The 13,969-nt window shown below is 42.7% G+C and overlaps 1 long non-coding RNA gene across 1 annotated transcript; it reads left to right on the top strand.

Annotated features, from left to right (window-relative positions):
* The first annotated feature begins 4,811 nt into the window (after positions 1–4,811).
* LOC144106773 (uncharacterized) lies at positions 4,812–12,839 on the top strand. Its single transcript, XR_013309112.1, has 3 exons — positions 4,812–4,873; positions 7,336–7,368; positions 12,558–12,839. It is a non-coding gene; the product is annotated as an uncharacterized LOC144106773 (long non-coding RNA).
* Positions 12,840–13,969: the final 1,130 nt, after the last annotated feature.

Genomic DNA, 13,969 nt, shown 5'->3' with positions numbered 1-13,969 from the left:
TTAGTTTTTGAGCAAAGCAAATGGTGCAGTATCCGTCTCACCCCAGGTGAAAATTTTTTTTGATGGAAACCTACTGGTTCTACTGGAACCAGCAGGAAACCTGCAGCAAAGTTTCACTTGCGACATCTCTTGGACACCTGAACTACACCGTAAGGGAAGAGATAAAGGACGGAGTGAAGAAAAAAGGAAGAAAAGTGCTGTAGTAGAGGTCTCCAGAATAATTTCAAACGCCTGGGGATCTTTAACGTGCACTGACACTGCACAGCACACGGGTGCCTTTTGCGTTTCACCTTCATCGAAACGCGACCGCCATAGTCGATCGGGTTCGACCCCTGCCAGGTACTCCGGCTCAGTAGTGGAGCACCCTAACTACTGAGCCAACGTGGCACGTCTGAACGTAATTGGCTCATAGTAATCGGACTCATATCTGATATTTTGCGCCGCTTCTACTTCCACAGATCTGTAGCAGATGAATAGGTAGTGCTGGTACTGCTTCATAACAGACTGCCACACCACAGTCATGAAGAAGACCCAGATGAAAAAATTAATGGGTGGTTTAGCTTTGATTAAACTGAGGAAGAAGTGGTAGCTTGAAGCAGTAGCTTCACTATGGTTTAGGCTGGTCATGTGTTGTTATGCCATGCTTTGGCCGTTTCTTTGGTCTTTGCCACGTAAACACTGCATGTCGACTTCGTTTGTAGGTTCGCTGCCACTTCTCCCGTTATGTACTCGGTTAAGAAGGGCGCGACGTCGTGCCCTATCATGTAAACACCGCGTTTTGGCTCCTTGGCCTGCCAAGAGGTAGTCACGTGACCTGATTTTGGTTGACCTTGAAATGACCTTGACCTTTGCAATGGCTTCACCAATGACCATTCACTGGTTCTTCAACTTATAAACTGAAGTCTTGACCTTGGCTGACCCTTGAAGGTCATGGGAAGTACATGGCAATCTCAGCCCTTAACCTCTAGTTGTGAAGGTACCGCTTCAAAAGACTGCAGCCCGATGAGGCCATGGGACAATTTCACCAGATGTTAGCGCATCTATCCTTGAGTACAGACACATTTAGCAGTGGCTGGGCTGGCTGGCACGAAATACTTGTGCCACTCAGTGTCTAGTGACTCGATACAGTGGTGTGGATATGTGTTGCATTTGTGCTGCTACACTCCCATTAATTAGCATACGCAGAAGCTTGAGGATCACTTTGATAAGTGCTGGAATATTCCGGTGCAGCCTCACTTCCATGCAATGCAGTAACCAGCCATGGGTAGCAGGGGAGAGGTGGTGGCAGTAGTGGTGCATTGTATGGGTGGGCATGGTTATGGGCAACAGTGATAAGGCCATGATTACAACGGACATGCTGATGATGAATGTGGATTGCAGCTATGCATCGCTTTCCTGGTGGGCAGATCCTTGTTCCTTTCCTTGGGTTCGCACACAGCTATAAAGGTAGACTCAATATCCTTGTGGCGATTCAGTACATTGCATGGCAAGGTTTAGTCTGCTATTCATCTGTCAACTCAAAGCATTGCACTTCTGTAAAGCGAGAAAGGAGACGCTCACAGCTATAAAGGTAGACTCAATATCCTTATGGCGGTTCAGTACATTGCACGGCAAGGTTTAGTTTGCTTTTATTCTGTCAACTCATAGCATTGCTCTTCTCTAAAGCCAGGGAGGAGATGATAATAACTGAGTACTAGACAATAATACATAAGTTGGTTTGCTATGGTATATGTGGCATTTAGCATCCTGCATCGAGGTTTTAGAGGGAATGTGGTTGCGCATGATTTCACAGACACTTATCCTGAGGATGTCAGGGGTTCAGCACATGATCAGACACTACTTAGAATTGATGACAAAGCAAATATAAGGATGATAAACAAGTGATATGATGAAAAAAAGTGCACAGAATGGCACACAGCTGTGTCGCAGCAGGTAAGATTCTAGAGTGCCTTGCAGTGTGTAGTAACGCGGTGGATCATTATAGCATTGTAATCATATTTTTGAAGAGCTCTCAAGCTTTTTATCATTCAGTGCTTGCTTACTCACCAGCTTCCCCCATGCTTGTTCCACACGGCTTCAAGGAGCCCGCTAAGGCATGCTACTTCCAACTATATAGATTACAATCAAAGGAGTTGTGTTGGTAGCTGCACTCTCTTGCCTCTGACCTTCATGACTGATGCACTTGATGCTGCCCGGCCTTATGACTCCATTGACAAGTGTGTAACCTCTATCGTGTTGTCAAAGTTTGCTTCCAGTGGCTAACATCTCAAGAAGTCGCTGGTAGCATGGTGGCAGACAATGTCTTGCAAGAAGCCCGGTATCATAAATCTTGCGTGGCTGTCTTGAGGCAGCTAGTGGAACAACACTTTTCTGCGCTCTGGCCACCTCTGCACCTCCTCCCTTGTGTTAATCTAGGCTTGTTGCATGACAGAGCTTCTCTTATCACCTGTGCACGAACTCTGCCTATACACGGTTTTGTCATTTACAAAAAAACATGGGTGATAATGGTGATATTATAGTCTCAAAGCATTTCCAATCTCAATGGAGCAGCATTTTAAAAAGTCTGCTGGGCAGACAACGCGTGTTTTGCTGGGTTTGATAAGGCAGTGCAGCTGGCGAAGCATTCCGCACAGTGTTTTATAAGGCACTGGTGCAGACGCGCCAGCTTTCGATGCTTTTCCTTTTTCCTGAGGTAATTGCTTGCTTGAAAAATGTGCCTTCTTTAGGCAGGAAGTGTTGCCAGAATAAAACATGTTCGACAACAAATTCGTGTTGCAGAAGATTCACTGTGCCTTCTCACCTATGTGCGTACACTGTGATGTTGTGGTGTCTAAACTATTTCGTTTTAACGCGCCCACGTTTTCCTGCTGAGTTGTAGACATTCCTGGAAAATCTTAGGAGACTGAACGTAGGACGATGTCTCTTAGATGAAGTACCCTGTGAGCTCCCGAACTGAGCGGCAATCACACTGGCTTTATGGAGGTTTGGTAGAGACGCAATCATACATATCACTGACTCAGACGGAGCAATTGCCGACAGGCCACTGTAAGGTTAATCCCAGCTGTACATTTACACCACCAGTACCAACAGATGTTCTGGAAACTGCTGATCATGGCAGCGAAAGTCGTTCATTTCTGTTGGCAACCACCACAACCTGAAGTCGGGATAAAGCGGTATTATTTCTGCCACAATGGTAGGCCTGTCTCCTCGTTCATTCTGTCACTGAATGTACAGAAGCACTAGGTATGCATTAATTATATGCCAAACAATATATGCAGTACGAAAGAAGTCTGACCAGGCTAACGGCATTGTCATCGCCTCTTTCTAATTCTATTCCATTCCTTTTATCAGTATACAGTATACTGCCTGAGCAGCACTCGCTCAGGCCAGCCGGAAGTTTGATTCACAGTAGTCTCCAAATTTGCAACACGGTTATTTCATTATTAAGCATCTTTTATATACATGGTACACTAAATGTGTGCTTTCCAAACTGGTACTTTCATTTTTGCAACTGATACCTAATACCAATAAGCAAAATATATCAAAAGATAGTATTATCTTTAATACTGCCATGCCTGCTGTTCACATTTTGAAGTTTTTAAGCTCACATGAAAATGGAGATTGGTTTTGAGGAAAGGGGACGTGCAGTAGCTATGTCTTCTAGGTGAACACTTCAACCATGCCATGCAGGAGTGGATGGAGGGAGTGAAAGAAGGAAGAGACATAGGAGCACTGTAGTGGAGGGTGCAGGAATAATTGCAACCACCTGGGGTTCTTTAACATGCTCTGATAATGCACTGGACGCTGGTATCTTTCACATTTTGCCTTCATCGATACGCAGCAGCCGCATTCGGAACATAATGGCCAACCTAATTTTAAATATTGATGTCATCAGGTTTAATGGCACATACCTACGGCAGAAGTTTGGCCGGAGTGCATTGTTGAATGATGATGATGATGTCCCCAGGCTTCCGGTACCCTCCGCAGCGGCACCCCTTTCTTCTTTCATGACCACCATTCCCTTTCTCTTGCGGTGCAGTTTGGGTATCCACCGTGATGTGAGACAATTACTGCACCATTTCTTTTCCCCAGAAATCAATTTTCCAAAAACCCAATTAATAAGGGATAGTACTGCTAACACAAAGTCAAATAAACTAGTTTTAACGGGCACTGAATCAGTTGCTTTCTGCACGTGAGGGCTGCCAGGCACACAGACTTGTTTTGATCACCTGCTCTCTCGACACCTTCGACTCACCGCTGGAGCCGTTGAACATCTCGCAGCTATAGTGCATACAGAATACAGTAATGCAAATGAACTATGCCATTAAACTCATTCAACCTCTGTGGATTCAACTCTTCCCGCTTTTAGACAAAAAAAAAATAAGACGGCAGAAGGTATTGATGTCACGTGACTACGTGCCTGACGTCATGCGTTCCGTCATATCAGTTTACCCAATCTACGTTCTCGTCCATACCATATAACCGTGCGCAATCCAATGTGTAATCTCAAGCGGAATCCGAAGTATGTCCTTCGTTTTCATGATCATTGAATGCTGCAAGCAGAACAGTTTTTTCGGTGCTGTCTATATTTGTCCTGGTGAATGCTTTAAGCATGGGACAGACCATCTTTCGCATATAACATTTGTTCGTCATTATTGTCAAAATTGTTTGGCTTTACTAGCGCAAACTTGAAAATGTCGGCTAGGGTTGCAAACTGGTTCACTTGCTCCTTGAGCAGCCACTTCGCCATGCGCCTTTTATTTGTGTAAAATCTGCACCGAGTAAGAGGATTTGATGTTATGTCTTTGCTTACAGCTATGATGGCAGTGACGTGGACGAGGTGAAGTTTTCCACCTGCTGAGTCGCAAAACGGGTGAGTTGCCATTTTTATTTTGTTTTCGATGCTGTCATGCAGCAATTAGTGTAGCTTTTGTATGTAACAGCCAGGCATTCTCTTGAAAATGAAAATTGGTTTTTGAAGAAAGGAAATGGCACAGTAGCTGTCTTTACAAATCTCAGTAGAGAGCTAGCCAAACCACGCAGTAAGGGAAGGGATAAAGGATGAAGTGAAAAGAAGAAAGAGGTGCCGTAGTGGAGGGCTCCAGAATAATTTCAACCACCTGGGGATCTTTAACGTGCACTGGCATCGCACAGCACAGTGGTGCCTTTTGGCACCTTTTCTACCTTTGGCAACCCCAAAGCAGGTGGTGCAGATGACCAGAATATCTAGCGGCGCCCCACCGCAATGAAAGCGCTGCATGCAACCAATCAGCAGCATCCCTGCCTATATTTTAACACGACATTATTAGGGAGCTCGTGTCGCAGAAAATGCGGCGTCTTCGTCGTACGTGAGCGGAAAATTCCCAGAGAAGCTACCTAGGAGGTAGACGGGCCAGCTAGGTCAAGTCACCTTGTGGCGTCATCACAACGTGCCCAAGCAATTGCGAGCAAACTGTCCACCATGGCAGGTGGCAGTTAAATTATTTATTGGTCGCGAGCAGTTGCTTGGAACAACACCTACTGAACCAGAGACCAGCATATATATATGACGCTTCCCTATGGAACTGCGTGCACCAACTTTCTTTAGCTTTTTGGCCTTTGAGGATACTCGGTTGCCCTGCTCGTCAGCTGTGGTCATCGTTATTGTCTGCCATTTTGTGCGTGCTATTCAATACATTTATTTTGTCTTTCTCTGCTATCTTAACGTCAGGAATGAAAATTGCCATAATAACGATGTTTTTCACTCTTGTAAAGTGTAAAAAGCATCTTCCTTTCTGGCCACTAATTTCTTTTTGTCAGCACCACCATGCCTAGCATAGATAAATGCAGGTAAATGGATAATAATCATTGCGAGGGTGAATGATAAAACTGCCCTGCTTGAAATCAAATGATAGTGGAGGCCATTTTTCAAACAGGTATATAGATTAGTGCCACACCGCTGGTAGTGTTTCTATCTGGGTTTCAAAAGGCATGAACGGGAGCGTGCACGCTGGAGCAGTGCTATCTGTGCAGGTCTGTGTTTCAGTAAGTCTTGGCTAGGAAGAGCAACCTGTATCACACATGTCGCACCAGTGGCAGCACCTGCCATTGCAGGGCAGTGACAAAATACAAAAACAAGGCCCTGCAGCCCTATTGCAGTTTTAAACTACTGCCCCTACATCATGTACAAAAGCACTATTCCAAAAACAAACCAATAATACAAAAGCACCTAACTTCGGACGAAGTCGCTGGAGCTCCTCAAAAATAAAGAGTCCTCCTCCAACAGCATCATGAACCAGGCGCGCGTGTGTGGTGTGATCAGTCAACGAAGAACAGAAGTGCAAATGCAGGCTGATAATGATGATAGTGGACATGATTGGAGTATGAATTCAAATAATAAGGCCCCACCCATTGACTATGTTTGGCCCTGTTCTTCTGGAACAACATTCAAGGTATTGTGTCTTGTCTAGAAGCACCCACAAGAAGTGTACTTGTCTGTGTGTCAACAGTGATGGAACTGTCACTTAACTGTCTTGGTAACCAGAGCATGTTTCGCTTATGCATGCCTTTATGCGTTGGAAGCCTGCTTAAGCAACTAGCCAAAGCGGGTGATGGCAGTGGACAGTGCTGCATTTGAGACAACATATGATGGTGACGTAGAGCCTTCCAGCCTGCAAAGGCAAGTAGTTATTGGAGCAGTTTCTTGAAACAAGCAAATAACTGTGCTACTTATCTAGTGAACACTCCCACCATGACCATGGCTTGTGCACTTGGTGGAAGTGTGAAAACACTAATTTTTGTGTTCAAAACCAGCATAAATCCTGTCTTGGGTAAGAACCAGCATTTTCTGTTAAAATCAACCAGTGCAAAATTTATGATTATATATATTGCATGGGTACTGTGAACAGAATGAAAATGTGGCACTCTTTGAAAACATGGGCCATGGATTATGTTAGCTTAAAGAGCCACTGGTTTGTCCTCAATATTCTTGAAGGCCGTCCTAAATCTACATAGTACGCACTGAAAGAGGAAAAATTGTGTTTATTTTGAACTTTTATGGCATGTGTTTCTGGTGTCTTGCATGCATCTTATATGAGCTGATAGACGAAATAGTCATGAATTGAATGCAGCCCTCAATAGCTGTTTTTTGAGTGCTAGTGGTAATAGCAGTAACACGGCCACTATCAAAATTCTTTATCATGCACTGGGCTTATTCCCAATAACTTAGTTGTTAAATTGTACTGTAGTAGATTCTGGTTCATTGCTTAAAGAAGAAAGGTCTGCTGCATTTGGAAGACTAAAGGAAAGTTCTGCTTGAAGATTATGCATTTTCTCCTTTTTTTCTTTACTTTTCAGGCTGCAGCATGGCAGTGAACAAGGCAGCGGACAGTGAGGACAAGTCTCTCATTGCACCAATTTGTAGATTAATCATGGCCAAGGAATTGTCACTTGTCATCTCCATAGAGTTTCTCAGTATTGCCTAGAGGGAAAGCAGGCATCACAGTCTATGCGAATTTCTCAAAGAGCACCATGAACATTGAAAATGCCGGGAAGACTAGGTTTTCTGCTTGATTTGGGTAGCATTGGGCCAAAAACATAGATTCTGCTTTTGAATTGGCAGCTGCATCACGATGCTCTCTTCAGTCTGCACATGCAATTATTTCAGTGGTGCCTTTTTATCTACCTAAATAAACTTAACTTAAGTGTTAGGCTGGTATCAGAACATTTTTCAGCATTTATTCAAGGTTTGCCTCAAGATTCAAGGGCCACAGAAAGGGGTGTTTGGGCTTGGCTTTAAAATGCTTGCATTATGTAGTATACAGGCCACTGAGCGTCCATGCCGCATACGAGACCTCAAAAGCGAGCGGGAAATTTGCAATAAATTTCTTTTAAACTCCTGATTGTGCACCGCGCCGCGATGCGCGGGGCTGGGCTTGCGCGCAAAAACCTGGGAGATGACGTCACATCTTGCAAATAACACCAGCAGCCAGGGGTTATCATTGGTTCACAGTGCCAAATTCTTTCAGATGTCACGCGCTACCGCGGCCGCGGCCACTCCTCGTGCACCGCCGCCGGCAGATGTAGGGCAAGGGGCCAAGTGAGTGGGGCTGGCTGAGGAGCGCCGTTTTGGCATGCGAGAGGAGAGGGAAAGGCACGAAGACGCGGCAGTTCAATTTTTGTCTGCATATCACTCATCTTTCACTAAACGCATTAAAATATTTCTTGCTGGAGGATAATTATGAACTGTCTTAACATCCCAGACATTTCGTACCTTTATTGAGACCCCCTTTCTGGGTCCCTTTCAGCCTTACTGTTATGGCTGAATCCACATTACATGGCCAACAATAGCCAAGCCAAACATGAAGCCTTATCTTCCCTGTACTCCCGTGCCTCTCTATGGTAGATGAAGTGCTGCGCTGTCTGGTTTCCCACTGGACAATATTAAGAAGCCTTTTGCAAACTCACCTTACTCTGATGGAGCCTGCTGAAGAGTGTCTCGGCGTTCTTAATCTTATGTACTGCGCATACAGAGAGGATTACTACAAAGCTGGCACTTTTGTTGAGCTTTATATATGGTGCCTTGCAGGACTAGTGAGGCCAGATTACAAACATTGAGAACTAAAGATTGTAAGATGTATAACAGCTGTCCAAATGGCTTCCAGAGATTGTGTTTATCATGTATATTTCCTGCTTATTAAGGTGCTCATCCAGAATTATCTCTGTAATAACTCCATTTCCTTGAGAAGCTGAATAGTGATCATGCTCACAGGTGAGTAGAGAAACCTCGAGAGGGAATTGTTGTTGTTTGTCCAATGTATATTGTGGAAAAACTCCAAGGTAAGATAAATTGTAGTTCAATGACAAATTACTCACCATATGAAGAGATTAAAAGGGTTTTCGAATTCGAAGAGCTTGTATGGGTCGAATGTGTTAAACCTGCAGATAAAGCATGAGAACTCTTTTTGTGCTAGCATTTGAAATGGTGGCGTAATCACCAAACAAAGCCGCTTGAGCGTTGAGGCTTCTCCGCAGTGTAGAACGCCAGCCAGGGGCTGCACTGATGACGTCATGTACAGCGGTGCTACATTTCCTGTGAAGCTTGAAGGAAGAACACTGAACATCACTGAAGTTAAAGCTCATGGCGTGTTGTATGATGACATTGTACAACACATGGCAGTATGTGAGCGGAGGCAGCGAAAATCCTAAATGTTGCTGACGACATCACGAGTTTCTCTGCATTTCTATTATGCAGTGAGGAGAAGCCTGAACATAACTGCAACTTTACTGGTGACTACATCACCATTCTAACGTCTCCAGCAAAACTGATTGGCATGTTTTAACCGAGAAGCTTCATATATTTGAATCCCTGAATCTCGAGTTCAAACAATTTCCTCTTCCCTTTATTCTGTTGCCATTATCTGCTGGGCCCCACTTGTGTGTATTTGGTTACACCTAGCTCCCATTGGCAACACAATATTCCACAAAGGTCCCAATACTATTAACATCACCAGATTCGAGCTGATGTTAACAAAAGTGCTTTAATAAGGCTTTGCTGCGGTGCAGATTGTCTAGCAGACACTTTCATTTGTTGTAGCTGTCATAGCATAGAATAATGGCTTTACACACACCTGCTTAGAATGTTGCCATCGTGAAATACATGCTTTTTAATCGTATCAAAAATGGCAATATTTAAGAATACATCTTGCACCTATGAAATTTTTTTCTCTGATATTTTTCATTGTTTTCAGCAGTGGTGAGAAGTCGGTGTGACGGATAATATATAGTATGCTGCTAACTGCATATTTTTCCTAAAACAGCATTGATCAAAACTTGTGCAGTTGCTCAGAATATTTGTAGCTTCTTTTACTTGCTGCTAAGTCACTGTTTTTTCTATGCTCCCCTCGATGCAGTGCAGCTGGTTGAAGTGTGTGTCAGCTGTTACTACCATGTACGCTGTATATTTGTTGATTGTTGCAACAGACTGTGGTCTTGTATTTTATGAAATCATGCTTTATAATTTGCTTATGTTAATATGGATATATGTCACATGTTAATCACTCCTGTTGAAAGAGGCACATTAATCTGGCATGCTGTACCGTTTATGTGAAAATCAAACTGCACCTCGAGGTTTTCCTGAGGTGCAATGGTAGGCATTTTCTTGAAGCTGTCTTTTTTTTAATAAGGAAAAAGGTGTTTCTAATAAGTTTTGTACGTGTGACCCCAGATTGTGGAGTATGACATTTGGCCAAATTACACTGAAGCATCACCGAGTGGCTGGATACATTGCTTTATTGAGACCACAATTGGCATCTACATTTCGTGCCTGTGAGGGTCCTCTTCCAACACTGTTTGCATGATTTACTCTATTTACATGGCATGTGGTAAAGTGGCAGTCAGAATCAATTCAAGAACCCTCACAACTTGTGCCCATGTCCAGTCACCGCTCATGGGTGAATGCAAAATTACTGTTCTTCTGCGTATGAAAAGAAAGCTTTGGTGGCAGTTCTAACAGCCGGGTGCCTCGTGTGGTGAAGCAGCAGTGCACTTTCAACTGTTCATTCATATTTTCAGCCTTTTGTCACTAATAGTACGTACATACTATAAAACTGATCATAGTTCCTGCATTTATGGTTTTTAATCGCTTGCAGTCATATTTAAAACATGAGTAGAAGGCATTGTCATGCTGCTTGGTGCATTCGTTTTCCTGGCTTGTGTTTATTTCATTTGTGAAACCTTTTTCATTGCCTTCTTTATCCACGCTTCCTTCTACATTGCTGGAGTAGTTTGATTCAATCAGCTGTGAATTGGAGTCGAATGCACATTGAACACATATATGCCGAAACTTCGTAAATATAGAAAAGTTTGAAAGATCTTTTGATATAAAATATTTATTTTACTTCACATTTCATTATCAACCTTTTATAGGTGGAAATATTTTTCCCAACAAAATTTTGAGCCATAATACAATGTAGGGTACTAAGCCAGTTCGCTACCTGTTACATGTGGTAAAACTTCAAAGGCCTGCCAACTTTAAAATCACATTTGTAATCACATATGATGATTTCCTTATGGCAATGTGCAAAATTATTTGTTCTTGCACAGTTAGTTACTGCGTAAGTTTGACTGTGCAAAAAAGCGGAGTTCTACATGTTGGACGGCAGGCATATATGGATTAACATGAACGGATAAAGTGCAGTTGTAACAGAGGCAGAATGTTTGTCGTCTTCTGTAACCTTCCACAGTGCACAGAAGGAAGAGCAGCAAGCGAGGTTGGTTACATTGCACTGTCAATGTCCTTCTGGCATATGTAGAAACAAAACTCTTTTTCTTGATAAGGCAATATTACTCCCTTATTGCATATCTACTCCACCTTGGGGGATTCCCCTTATACATTCGACCAATACTGTTCCCACTTCGAGTTATTGATCACTTCACTCTCGCCCTACCACAATCTTGCCATCCCGGTTAGCTCAGTTGGTACAGCGACTACTGCGGTGAAGTAGTGGTCCTCGGTTTGAGCCCCGGACCAGGATGAATTTTTCTTTATCTTCGTAGCCTTTTGGCTGAGCTTGAGTAGATGCCGTTGAGTAATTACTGCCTTATTACAAATCTACTCCACTGTGGGGGATTCCCCGAAAACATTTGACCAACTTCTTGCTTCCATTTCCATGTTTTTCAATGTTGCATGCATGGTGTCATGTACTTTGTTCTGCTTTTGGGTTTTATGCAAAAATGGTATTATAAAGAAACTTGCATGCGAAGAATGATCATTCGTGCCAGATTAGGTGTCCTTGTTAACATTTCTATTTACTCCCACGGCTTTACCTGATATTTTTCTGGCACACTGCGCGCATTTCAGTTACTCAAGTGTGATTGCTAAAGCTGCTTATTCTTTAAACATCCATTTGCGGTTATCTCACATTGTTCCTAAAGATGTGGTAAAGCATATATGTGAATTTTAACCATGAGTCTTTGTTGTGAAGAAAATAACTTTAATCTTTTATGGCTCAGCCTGCTACTAGGTTGAATGCCATTTTTACGCATGGCTACTGGAAATACTAGTAACTCAGAATAGGTGTGTGAAGCAGTTAGAATGGCTCAAAAAGTTGAGTGGGCAGTTTGTGCCTGTGATTAATTTTGTCACATTTTTTGTTTTGGTTCTTTTTATACAAATCCAATAAGATAATGGAAATGTGACAGGCTGCATGGACTATATACTGCTTCATGTGCCTTTCTTTTGTTAACACTTATCACAAGTTATATAGGGACCATTCGTGCTTGGAGATTTTAGTTCAGTAGCAGTTTAGGCAGTCTTTTAAAAATAGGTTGCTTGTAGCCTGTCATGATTGTGTGAGATCCATACAAACACAAAAAATAGCAAAGATTTTGGCTCCAGCTTAAGTTTTCTTTAATACTTCCTCTCCATGACACCATTTGTGCCACCAGAATAACAAGACCGACCCCAGTAAGAGTATCCTTTGCATCAATTCACTGTTCTTGAAAGGTCGGCTAGCTATGATAATTGCATTGAGGCAACTGTGCACCTGACTTCACTTATAGTTGACTTCATTTTGCAGGCCCAATTGGAGTTAACAGCAGCTGTAGCTCATCTGAACAACAACTGCAAGCAGGAAAGAAGTGACACCTGTGCCTTGATTGTGGCTATGCCACAAATGTACACAAAGCCTACATGGACCACCAGAGAGGGCACACATCAGAAAGCGCCTCTTTCAGTGCAGCCATTGCAACAAGGGCTTCAGACTGCCCGCCAATTTTAAAAAACCTGTTTATTCTTATGGGCAAGAGGCTGCACCAGTGAATTCACTGCAGGAAGATTTTCATAGAGGGTAGCAACCTAACCTTGCAAGACACCTTTGCACCTAAAAGTTTGAGAGGCTACACCAGTGCAGTTATTGCACAAAGACCACATTCGCATCCACACATCCGGGAGGCCGTACCATTGCCATCTTTGTTCCATGGCTTTGGCAGCAAAGTCATACATGGATTGTCATTTGCAATGCCACATTAAGGGAACACTCTCTCTGCATAAAAGTGTTTTAAATATTGCAATGGTATTTCAATGATTATGTTTACTTTGTGTGTTGCATGGCATAAAATTTTTAGAGTTAACAGATGCCGTATATTTGAAGGTTGCTTCTATAGAGTACTTGCTTCCCAAAATGAACTGTGGGTAGTGGCATCCAAGGAACCTGCTGTCCTTGAATGGATGTGTTTTCTGTGTATTAAGGCTTTATTTTATTTTAAATTATTTTTTACAAGCATGCTGTTTGAGTCTTGCATGCTGACTTGAGCATCAGTGTTGAAGAAACCTGTTTCGGAAAATCAGACAGACCACGCAGGGGATATGCTTCGAATACCTATTTCTGGCAAAATATGCTTACCTTTTTATAATGAAATAGTAGAAACATTCCTTTTACAGGAAAGGCAGCCCTTGAACGACATTTTCTTTGTTTGCACCATGTGAATGGGAAATGTGGCCCGTGCATTGAAACAATGCAACATATCTTAGATACTGTGAAATGAATCCTGTCTTTGCTGGCTTCATTTAATTGCTTGCTCTGCTTCATGCCTTGGTACATGAAGTGTGTCTTTTGCTGTAATTGTTCGTGTTTGCTGCTCGTCCTTTTGTGTTTACAATGAATTAAATGCATGTTTCGCTGACACACTTGCACTCAATGATTGCAGCAGGAGTTAAATAAACTTAATTTTCAATTTCAGTGCAGAAATAACACCCATGCGTGATATCTTTTGTAAATGTACATAATGCACTAGGGTCATCAAAGCTTCTAAATAACTATGATACCTGAAACACACTGCACATTACAACTCCAGATGTAAGGTGCCTCACATATAAAATGCTCAGAGCATAATTGAATATGCCAAAATAATATGACATCCTTACACCGCAACCAATTGTTCCAAACTTGATAAGATACAGCTGCTTTCTGCAGCGTTTTCTTATAATAAA

Source organism: Amblyomma americanum, chromosome 10 (assembly GCF_052857255.1).
Source record: "Amblyomma americanum isolate KBUSLIRL-KWMA chromosome 10, ASM5285725v1, whole genome shotgun sequence".
NCBI classification, from domain to species: Eukaryota; Metazoa; Arthropoda; class Arachnida; order Ixodida; family Ixodidae; genus Amblyomma; species Amblyomma americanum.
The sequence above is the reverse complement of the archived record's forward strand: the minus strand, read 5'-3'. Positions and strand labels throughout refer to the sequence as shown.